This window comes from Acomys minous, assembly GCF_964271855.1.
Source record: "Acomys minous genome assembly, chromosome: 1".
Taxonomy (NCBI): domain Eukaryota; kingdom Metazoa; phylum Chordata; class Mammalia; order Rodentia; family Muridae; genus Acomys; species Acomys minous.
The window spans coordinates 140,608,859-140,621,107 of NC_140483.1; the positions used below are offsets into that span (position 1 = coordinate 140,608,859).

At 40.2% G+C, this 12,249-nt stretch overlaps 1 long non-coding RNA gene across 1 annotated transcript in view; it reads right to left on the reverse strand.

Annotated features, from left to right (window-relative positions):
- LOC311593635 overlaps window positions 1-11,970 on the reverse strand; it is a 17,856-nt gene extending 5,886 nt beyond the window's left edge. Inside the window, exons 1-2 of the long non-coding RNA XR_014777791.1 lie at window positions 11,908-11,970; window positions 8,541-8,633 (exon numbers count right to left, since the gene is read on the reverse strand). This is a non-coding gene — a long non-coding RNA (uncharacterized lncRNA). The remainder of the gene's footprint in view (window positions 1-8,540; window positions 8,634-11,907) is intronic.
- Window positions 11,971-12,249: the final 279 nt, after the last annotated feature.

Consider the following 12,249-nt stretch of genomic DNA (forward strand, 5'->3'; position numbering starts at 1 on the left):
TTATGCATATTATAATAATAATAATAAAATGACTAAAGATTCTGAGAGGCTGGGAATATTTGTTATTTCAAGTTTAAGTGAACATTTATAATCTAGATGACTAAAAGATGAGGATTGCCAGGCAGTTTGTCAAGTTCCCTCAATATGCTTTAGATCCATATTTAGGAATAAAATAATACCCTGATATAACTGGCTTCTAGACATATGTCCTACGTTATCCTTTCAATGTAACGTTGACTTAAAAAAAATCATAGTCAACCTTCAGAAAGCAGCGTTATTTTAGCAGCAATCTGTTTTTAAAATTGTGCTGGGGGTGATAGCTGTCAGTAAAGGGATTGCCTAGAAGCATGGAGATCTGAGTCTGGTTGCGAGAACTCACAAAAAATAATTCTGAGTCCGATTTCGAGAACTCACATAAAATAATCTAGGCACTAGGTTTGGTTTCCAGCATCTGCACGGTGGTTCACAAACATCTATAACTCCAGTTGCAGGGGATCTGTTGCCTTGCTCTGACCTCTGTGAACACCTGGCATGGAAGTGATCAAGCGACTCACATACACATGCAGGCAAAATATTCATACACATAAAGAGTCAAAGGAAGAGGAGAAGGAGAGACGCTACTGCTGCTAGGCATCCTGGTGCCTGCTTGCAGTCCCAGAGCTAGGAAGTTGGACATAGGCAGATTCCTGAAGCTCGGTAAACTCCAAGTGAGTAAGAAAAATCTGTCTCCAAAAAGAAAAAAAAAAAAGATAAGACACCTGAGGAGCAACAACATCAAGGCTGTCCCTTGGCCTTCATATGCAGGTGAATAGAGATGCATGCACACCTACACACACAAACATGCACACATGATGAGATAAATAAAATCAAAACTGTTTCTGATGGGAATCATTTTTTAAAACTAGTTAGACAGTCATTTTATTATAGTTATTTGAAGAATACTTAAATGCACTCTTAAAATACTAAATTATCATTTAAATTTAAACATTTGGCATACAGTCGGCTGTGCCACTCAGTAAATTACTGATTATCTGTATTTTGGCAAAATCCCATCCTGCCCAATTAATTTAAAATTGACTATACTTTCAGTAGTGCGAAATTTTTCTGGGTCAGATCCTTTTCTTCCTGTCATCTCTGCCAACATAGGATTTCCTGACAAGGGCCTATTTCTGTAGTCGGAAAACTTCAGTCAATCATTGCAGGGACCCTGGATATTTAGCTGTCAGGGAAGCAGTGACATCACAGAGGAAGCACACTCAAGAGTTTTCTAATTGCTCAAATTAAATGGGAGGATAATTGTGACAACGTTCATAATTGAACAGAACTTTTTGCTGTTCTAGGATCATCAGGACACATAGAACATGCTGACATGAGCAGCCTCCCCTCTCACATCAGTGTCCTCACAACCAGCTTCCCAAGCACACAACTGCACAACTGTTAGAACAAGAACATAATACAATTTGAAGACAAGCACACATACACACACACACAGAGAGAGAGAGAGAGAGAGAGAGAGAGAGAGAGAGACAGAGACAGAGACAGAGACAGAGACAGAGACAGAGACAGAGACAGACAGAGACAGAGACAGACAGACACACACACACACATACACAGACAGACAGACAGACAGACACACACACACACACACACACACACAGAGAGAGAGAGAGAGAGAGAGAGAGAGGCAGAGACAGACAGACACACACACACACACATACACAGACAGACAGACAGATACACACACACACGCACATACACACTGTGCTGGCTTGCTTAATGTCAACGTGGCAAAAACTAGAGTAATTTACAAAGAAGAAACCACAAATGAAAAAAAAAATGTCCCTACCAGACTAGCTGTTGAGCAAACCTGTGCTGCACGTTTTTGGTTTATGGTTGATGTGAGGAGGCCGATCCCATTGTGGGTGGTGCTACCTGTAGGCAGGTGGGCCTGGGTGGTATACAAAGGGCTGAGTAAGCCATATTCTGCAGTCCAGTGAACGGCAGGTCTCCATGTCCTCTCATCTGTTTCTAGACTCCAGGTTTCTTTAAGTTCCTGCCCTGACATCCCTGGAAGATGGGCTACAACCTGTAAACTGAAACAAACCCTTTTATGCCCAATCTGGTTTTGGCCATGGTGTTTTAGCACAGAAATAGAAACCCTTATTAAGATACACACATGCACACAGTAGTGCAGGAGGCAGAAACAAAGGCGAAAGTCCTAGCTAGAGCAGCATAGCTTGTGTGTGCCGTAGCAGCAGCCAACAGTGACTGAATAGGGGTTGTCTTGGAGCCCTGGGGATTTCCATTTCAATGTCTGAATGGCTGCAGTTTCAGTCTTGGCCCCATATGACACCCGAATCCTACTGGGACCATGAAGCATAAAAGTCAGAGCTATGAAGTGTTGTCTCTTTCTAGCACTTTGTTCAGCCCACAAGGCTGTCATCTTGGGAAAAGACATCACCCAGACCTCAAACCATAAGTTCTATAAAGTCTTTGGGTTTATGCTTCGAATTTAGGCTACATTCAAGCTCAAAGAGTCTTAGGCCAATAAACTGGCTTGAAAGTGCCCTGCTCCAGATATTGGGACCCTGAACCTCAGAAGAAGTAATTCAAACTGAGGAGAACTGGGAAGAATTCCAAGTTAACGCAGTATTTGGAGGCCAAAGGGAATTTCAGCACACAGAAATAGAGAGACGTCTCAAGTGGAGACCTAGTTGTACAAAACCATATGAGAATACATATGTTATAAGGTACGAGGTTTGTCAGAGATGAGTACAGGTCAAGTGATAGAGTACTTACCTGGGGTGTTATACCCTGGGCTTAATCCCCAGAACTATAAAAAATAGTTTGTGAATTAAAGAGTAAATTAGAGGTATAATATAGACAAAGTCTTTTCACTGTGAAACTAACTACTATAAAAACCTAGGGAAGTAGCTCTATGTAGAATGTTTCTCTAAGATAGTCGGTATTTTGCTCAGATGGATTCCAAATGTTGCAGTGTTGAAGGCTAATAATTAAGGCTAGCAGCTTATAGAAGGAATCTCTTGTATATTTCATAGATGCATCTGCTATCAATAAAAAAACAAATCTATGGCCCATAGCTGAGGCAGGAAATAGAAGTTGGGACATCCAGCAGGCAGAAAGGATTCTAGGATAGAGCCAGGCACAGAAGAGTTGCCTGCAAAGACAATGAAAGAAGACAGATACATGGTACCTGAGCAGAGGTAACCAGCCGTGAGACAGAGCTAAGCATCATATAAATGGGTTACTTTAACTTACAAGCTAGTCAAAGAGCCTATCGGTATGGCCTGGGTATTTGTAATTATAGTCTTAGTCTGACAAGTTTTTATCCTGAAACCTTAAGGCTGGGAAGAAAATCCACCACAACAGGAACCTTCTCATTATTTATAATGAGCAGTATAAATAATGGATGTGTGAATGAGTGAAATGGTTATTCCATGATCACTCACTTCCTCTAAGCTCCCTTGTGTGGATTATTGCCTGTCATCAGGAGAGTAAACCCTTGGTGATAGTCTACTATATGTTGTTCCAGAGGGCAAGTGAGAAGCAGCTCTGTTTTCATGTAATTTGGAGTGCTGTCCTTGTCATTTTCAATCTTAGAATCATATTACTTGCACGACTATTTGTCTAGTATATCTCACTCAGTCACAAGCAGTCTCTCACTGAGTCTTTTTAATGCTGCTTTGGAAAATGGCTGCAGACTTCTGAAATTTTTTCTTGGGACTTTTCTGCAGTGCAGTTTATATGGTCTACATAGTTAAGCCTGCTAGCCAGACTACACCCCCAGAATCTCTAACTGTAAGAATACAACCTACCATTCTACATGGTATTGTATCACATACGAACTTAAATTAATGTAGATTTGATTCTTCAGGAAAGTTTCAAATAGTAAATAGTTTTGGTTTAATGCACCATGTTAAATCTCTACCATGTCATCATCTTTTGGTTGGTTGATTGGTTTTGTAACACCTAAAAAATATTAAAGATAGTCTTAGCTCAAAGACCATAAAAAATCAAACTTGGGCCAGATTTAGCCTACCAGCAGTGATTTGTCAATTCCCTGATACTGATTAACCCAAGGAACACGGCATTTTTTGCATTTAATTACAAGGAAGTCCAGAACCAGCACGAATGAGTAAGTGCCTGAGGCCCTGGGATGATGTCTGAAGCACTGAGGCTGGCTGAGGAGAATGTTCAGAACAAGCTAGAACTTGCCTGAGAAACCCAAAGCATCCATCAAAAGGAAATCATTTCCAAAATGAAATCATGCTTGCCTGGCAAGCAGCAGAATTTCATTCCAAACAAATGTGCAGGAGGAACAGGGAAATCAGGACCATGGACAGCCAACTAGTGAAAGCAAATGAAGTCAAGTGGCAGAGGAGATGTGGAGAAAAGCTGAGAATGGAAGTTAAAGACTCGGCGTTAAAATAAGTCACACCTTGAGGCATTGTCTTTCAAGTCATTTCAGATCTATTGGGCACTTGTGCTATAGCCACCTCTTTATAATTATAAACCCTTACAAAAAAAATAAAGCTGTGTTGTAGAGAATAGAAAAGATAGATGAGGAAGGAAATCTGAGAGGGGGTGGGGGGAAGAGACAGACAAAGAGACAGAGAGAGAAATGGAAGATGGAAGGAAGGAAAGAAAAAGAAAGAAAGAAAGTAAGTAAGAAGAAGTAATAAAAGTAGAAAAATATACTGAATCAAACTGATGGGGCCACAGAGTCCACATACCTGACTATAGGATGTTTCTGGAAGATACTAACATTTGAATTGGTAGAGGATAGAAGATCACCCTCGCCAATATGATTAAATATGGTTCCACGTTGAGACCCCAGTCAGAACAAAACTGTGGGGGAGGGGTAAATTCTCTTTTTGCTTGACCTGGGCTTCTGTCTCCTTCTGCCCTTAAACATAACACGGCTGGTCCTCAGGCCATCACACTTGGACTGAATCTGATCACAGCTTTCCTGGTCCTCAGGACATCACACTTGGACTGGATCTGAGCACAGATTTACTGGTCCTTAGGTTGCACATGGTAGTTTGTGAGACTTTTTCAGAGCCACCAGCATGTGAGATAATCCTTTAGAATAGCATACCATCCCGTCTGTATTCTCACTCTCTCCCTCTGCCCCTCCCTCTCCCTCCCTCCCTCCCTCCCTGCCCTCCCCCCCCTCTCTCTGTCTCTGTCTCTGTCTCTGTCTCTGTCTCTGTCTCTCTCTCTCTCTCTCTCTCTCTCTCTCTCTCTCTCTCTCGTGTGTGTGTGTGTGTGTGTGTGTGTGTACAAATAAAATCTCTAATTGGCTCTCATTCTCTGGATAACATTGACTAATACAGAAATAAGAGAGGAAAATAAGAGTGAAATGGAAAAGTAAAAATATCCACAAAAGTATAAAAGCATAGCTTTAAGATGACAGCTGGCATTTGTGTTAAGCTTAAACACTCACTACCACATATATACTTTATTTTTATTTCCAGAAGAACCTGAAGACTTACTACATTATTGACATGATTATATAGCTGGACCCACCAAAGAAGTACAGAATATTCATCCTACCTAATCATAGCATCTTCTCCAATAAATTAATAAAAGGAAACAGATGGTTTTGCCATGTGAACATAGTATGATTTAACCTCACCATGGTGACTAACTAGACTGCCTCCCTTCACGTGTATGAAATTGTAGGACACATGACAGACATTCTAAACCATTGATGTGTAGTTGATGGAAGTATTTTGGTAAATGGACAATAGTAAATGCCTGTTATTAATGAGCACTAGAAATGAATGCACACAAACTTACTACACTTCTAGGGTACACAAATAAAAGTTACATGGACATTGAGAGAACAGTAATAATCCTTAACTAAACAAAGCCCAGCTTATTAGATTGAGTTACTTTAAATGAACATTTAAATGCTTTGTTGCATTAGTATAAAGCATTCATGGTATAGATAGATGGCAAAGGGTTTAAGTCCAGATTATCTGAAGAATTCTTGGAAGTCAATACTAAAAGGTTAGAACACGTTTAGTAGGTGAAAGTCTGAGTACACACTACAAGAGTGTATATGAGTGGTCAGCAAGCACAAACGAAGGTGCTCGGTGCCATTAGTCACTGGAGAAATGCATATGAAGCCCGCAGCGAGATTTAGTATGCATCCAGGGCAATCCTTCCAGTGTTGCCCAGAACGTAGAGAAATGTGGAACACTCCATTAGTGATGGAACTGTAAGGAAGAATAAGCACTTTGGAGAAGTTTGGCAGTTCCTGATAGAGACAAAGCAGTTGGGCATGCAGCCCAATTACACCCTTAGGCACTTCCCTGAGGCGGGAAAAATGAAAATATGTGTCCACAGAAAACAGTGAAATGCAAGAGAGGTTTTGACAATTATCTCAAAGTTCCTGAGAAAGTATTAAAAGCCATAACAGGTGAATAAATATTCAAGTTATGACAGTAAAGTTCTTCTCAGCAAGCAAAAGATTTTTGTAGTCAGCAGCATAGGAGAATGTCAAAAACACTATGCACTTTGATCAAAACTAGACATACAGAAGCACATGTTGACAGCCCCACTCTCACACAATTCTAGAATAAAGTTACAGGAAGAGAAAACAGTGCGGCGATCACCTCAGGGCTAGTGGTTCAGTGGGGCACAGGATGCCAGAGGGACTTTTGGAGCTATGGAAAAAGTTCTAGATCTTGAGTGTGGCGAGAGATTACACAAAGTACATTTTTTTCCTGAAATTCATCAAAGCATTCAGGCCATAAATTATTTTATTATATGTGAACTATACGCAAATAAGCTAATCAAAACTAATTAGTGCAGCCGGGTGTGGTGGCACATGCCTATAATCCCAGCACTTGTGGAGGCAAAGGCAGGTAGATCTCTGAATTTAACGCCAGCCTTGTCTATAACACAAGTCCAGGATAACCACAGCCAAGGCTACATAAAGAAACCCTGTCTTGGAATGATTAATAATAATAAAATATAATAATAATAATAATAATAATAATAATAATAATAATAATAATAACAATAATAATAATAATAAATAATGTGCTTCTCCACAGTGGAACCAAGGACCAAAAACTCTGAGACCACAGACCTCAGTAATCTTTCCTGTCCTGTGTTATTCTATGAGGTGTTTGAGTATAGCAACAATAAAGTCTAAAACCACAGGTAACACCTTAACGAGTGCTGAAGTCTAGAGAGTGCTTTCACGTCGCTGGCCCATAGGACTTCAGCTTTTCTGGCCCGGGAAGCCATGTTTCCATCAACTTGTACTCTCATCCAAACCTGCCAAGCACTACCGGTGAGTCTGGGGTTTACCCGATTACAACTAAGTAACTTGTCTTACACACATGAATCCAGGAGCTATGGCTCCGGTTAAGAAACAAATGTGCCCGTTGCTCAACACGGGCTCCCTCCCTCTCTCTGCTGCCTCTCCCCCAGTTCAGCAGAAGGCCCAGCACACACCGGCCCCGCCGTTGGTACAGATGTGACCATGAGCAACATCATCAGACCTTCTTACCCCCTGCTCTAGAAAGAGTTGCTACATCTTTCTAGGCCCTTTGATCTCAAGCTATTTCTTGAAAAGATAGTTCTGAGAAGGCAGTTGGTGCCTTTTCTCACAATCATGCAGAAGGCAAGACGCCGTTAGAGAACTGTCTCTTAAAACCAGACCCCTCTTCCTTCTCGATATTCCCTTGCTTGCATTTTTACCGTTGCCTTGGTCTCCAACCTTCCCTAAGCATCTAAAATACCAACTGGCTCCATATTAGGAGCTCGGGAATTACTTGTTAAACAAGACAACCTGTCAAAATCTTACAGGTCCCTCCATATCCAAAATGGCCCATCTTTAGGGGAATCAGACCCGATTCCGCAATTGGAATGTACTTATACCTTAGTATAAACCTTGTCCCAGATCTTTTGTGTATGCTTCCCTTGTGTGCACATTTCTCTGACTAGATTGAAAAGTGCCTGAAGGTGAGAACTAGGAGAGTGAACAGACGAGGGCTGGATGTATGGGGTGCAGGGCAGTCGCCCTCAAGCTCGCGCAGTCTTGCCCAGCCTTGCTGATCTAACTCTGTCCTCAGAATCCACGAAGGCAGCTTTCGTGTTTGTGCGAAGTAAATCATTTCACAAAGTACTTTAGAGCCATGTACTGAGAAGCTTGTAGTTTCGTCTTACCCTAGAGGCACATTCTACCCTTGTGTACCCTGCCTCGTGCCATAAAGCCTGACGTTTATAAGCCGCATGACGAGGCGTACTTGTCCCCAGCTTCTGGTTGGGTATGGTCATGGGGGACTTCAATTGGGAGTTGATGGGGGAACAAGGAAAATGAATTCAGGGGACTCATTATTTCCCTCCCTATGAGGTCACTAGCTTCTATTACCCTTTCTTCTTTTACTTGAAGAGCTACTTTCTTTGGATTCTAACAACTGTTCCTATCGCTCGTTCCCTTGTGCCTAAGTGAGTCATGACTCCCTACCACAACCATCTCTAGAATGTTTTTTCCATACCTCTTGATTTCCTCAACTTGTCCTTTTGGACGCTGCTTATGAAAACTCTTTTAATCACCTCATTTGAGTCTTCTTTCTGTTTTCTACTGAGACCTGTAAATAATATAATAATATTGGAACTCAACAAATATTTTTAATAAACATAAGAAAATAAAATATACCACTTAAAATTATATAGTGTGCTATTTTAAAAGGAAGTGACAGCTGCATAATGTTGTATTGATTTTAACAAAATGAATTTCATCTCAATGGATCATGGTACTGAAAATTGATGAAGTGGTGAGACTGTGTGGAAAGGGAACTTCTGGGAAGACTGATGGCATGTTACAGCTGATGCTGATAAAGAGCAGGGATGCTCTTATAATTAAATTTATGCCGTTGTTATAGCAAATCTATCTATCAAAACGAAAAGGCTCAGTTAGAAGATTACATAGGTGAGGCACACAGGGCCCTGGTGATGCAACCTTCATAGGAATTCATTAAGTGGCATATGTATTGCCAAAAAAAAAAAAAAAAAGTAAAAGATTACATAGATCCTTAAATATCTCCAGGAATTATTAGAGTATAAAGACAAAAAATAATCTGACATCTAAGGGATACCCAGTAAAAATAATTTTAATTATCCTAATGATTAGAATGTGAGTACAAATAGTCTTAATTCAAAGTGGTGTGAATGGGTCCTGGCTAGGCTTTAATTGAATCAAAGGAGGCTCTGGTTGATGTATCTGGGAACGGAAGAGGAATACATTGATTGATAGTCAATTTTAACACCAGTTTTATGCCTTGGTCACTACGAATAGAAAGACTAGTAATAAAAATGCCACTAAGTTCATAGCACCTTAATAAGCCCAGGGAATTTTAGATGATAAGTTTGATTTGATCCAAGATGTTTATGTTATATTAGAGTCTATCTTTTCTAATACTTATGTTAAACTATATTTGAATAAAGTGACACAAGACACTTTGAACCTCTTAAGTTTTAAGCACGGTTGTAAGATAATATGTAGATAACTGAATCTCTGCATCATTCTCTATGGAGCACCAACATAGTTAACACGAAAGACGAACAATCCAGATCTGACACCCCATTTCCAGGCAGCACAGTTTAAAATTCAACATTTACTGAGCATCAGCTGATTCATACTTTTTCCGTGTGCCATCTCACTCAATTTTTTTTTTTTTAACCATTTTTGTCGTTAATTGCTTTAGAACCCAGAGGGGTCAACAGTTTGCAGTAGATGTGAGCCCACATTCCTTTATGTGCAGTCTGGCGAAGTATCCTTAGTGATGTGGGGAATAAACAAGAAGTGAGACTTAAACCTGAGAGTAAAGGCTACGGCTCTGCATAAACAGCGCCTCCCCAGGGGTGACTCTGCTGCTTAGGAGCTGTGAGTGCACAAGCCTTGCACAGACTGGTGGGCCCTGTGACCCACCCACAGCAGACCTGGAGAAAGCCTGACAGCCACACTGCTTTCTTTTTCTCACAGCTGCCTGCCATGTCCCTAAAACACTTTAGCTCTGCCCTTTCCTACTTGATATTTAAAAAATAAAAAAATTATATATACATACATACATACATACCATACATTCATACATATATTAAATAGACCCCATCCTGGGACACAAAACAAATTTTACAAATTTAAAAAGATTTAAAGTGCTCCTTGTAACCTATCTGACTACAATGTCATAACTCTTAAAATTGGCAACAATAAAACATCTAATAGATACACACACTCATAGAGATTAAGCAACTCATTACCAAGAAGAAATCAAGAAAGAAACAAAATAAATTGCTAAAACTAAATGAAACACACACACACACACACACACACACACACACACACACACGCAAACAAACAAAACAAAACCTACAGGCCAATATATCTAATAAGCATACACTAAAACATAATCTGTACATAGGTATAAATATGTAGGTAGGTATAAACAGACATGTAGGTAGGTATAAACAGAATAAGGACATCAAAAAGATTCTAAAGCATGATGTCTTTATTCTGCATATACCTATCATTTGCACATATAAGTGTGGGGGAGTTGGATACAGAATCAATTTGTACAAATCAATAGCTTTCTTATACATCAACAACAAACATGCAGAGAAGGAGACCACGAACACACTGACACACTCTCATTCACGGTAGTCTCAAAAACAAACAAAACAAAACAAAATATCCAGGAATAATCTTAAGCAAGGAAATAAGGGACCTCTACAGCAAAAACTTCAAAAATCTGAAGACAGCAATAGAAAAAAAAAAGCACTAAAAATCAGAAAGAAGATTGAAACTCCTGGATTAGTAGAATTAACAGCATGAAAACAACCATTCTACCAAAAGCTGTGTAGAGATTCGGTGTAATCCTCCTCAAAATCCCCCTCTCGCTCCTCACAGAAATGGAAGAACCTATCGTAAAGCACGTATAGGACAATGCAGAGTCCAGGTGGCTGAAACAATTCTGAGCAAAACGAACAAAGCCGGACAGATCATCATTCCAGATCTTACATACACTACAGAGCCATGGTAATAAAAACAATATGGCACCGGCACAAAAGCAGACATGTAGACCAATGCAACAAAACCAAAAAACCCGAACGTGGCAATGTGTAACTTGAGCAACTTAATGAGAGCCCCCAAAAAACCATGTGCTGGAGAAAATAAAGCTTCTTCCACAAGCGGCGCTGGGAAACTGGGAATCCACGTGCCAAAGAATGAAGTTAGACCCTTATCTGTCATGTTGCACAAAAATAAATTCCAAATGGGTCAAAGACCTAAAAGTGAAACCTGGAATACTGAAGCTGCTAGGCGGCAGCACCCTATATGACACAAGTGTAAGAAAGGACTTTCCGGAATAGGACTCCATTTTCCAGAATTAAGGCCAAGAATTGACAAGTTGAGCTTCATAAAATTTAAAAAAAAAAATCTCCCAGGCAGTTAAAGAAATAATCACCTAGATAAAGAAAACACCCACAAGACAGCAAAAAATCTTTGCCAGTCGTATACCTGACAGAGGATTAATATCCAGAATATAAAAAGAACTCAAAAACTCTAATCAAAAGAACAACCAAGACCCAGCTATAGCATTCTTTGTCATATAAACAAAAGATGCTCAACTTTGTTCACAGTGGCTTTATTCATAGTATCCAGACGCTGGAAACGACCTAGGCTTTCCTCAGCTAAAGAATGGATTTTTAAAATGTGTTACATTTACACAATGAAGCAAGTATTACTCAGTTGTTTTTAAAAAAAATGATGCTAGGAAATGTACAGGCAAATAGATGAAACTAGAAAAAAAATCATCCTGAGTGGGGCAACTCAGACCCAGAAAGACAAACATGATGATATGTACTCACTTTTAAGCGGATATTAGCCGTTCAGTGAAGGATAATCACACTGCAATCCGCAGACCCACAGAGGCGAAGTAACAAGAAGGGCTCTGTGGGTGGCACATGGATCTCCCTGGAAGGGGGAAAGAGAACGGATTTCTCCGGTGAGCTGAGGACGGGCGAGGATGGGAGCAAGAGGGATCACATCAAGGAGCCAGGGATGGAGGAAGAGTGAGTACTGGGAAAGATGGCTGGAATTGGGAGGCATTCCTTTATATGAATATTCTGTTATAGATTGGTGCCTACCTAGCCCAATCATCATCAGAGAGGCTTGCTCTGGCAGTTGACAGGAGCATATACAAAGATGCA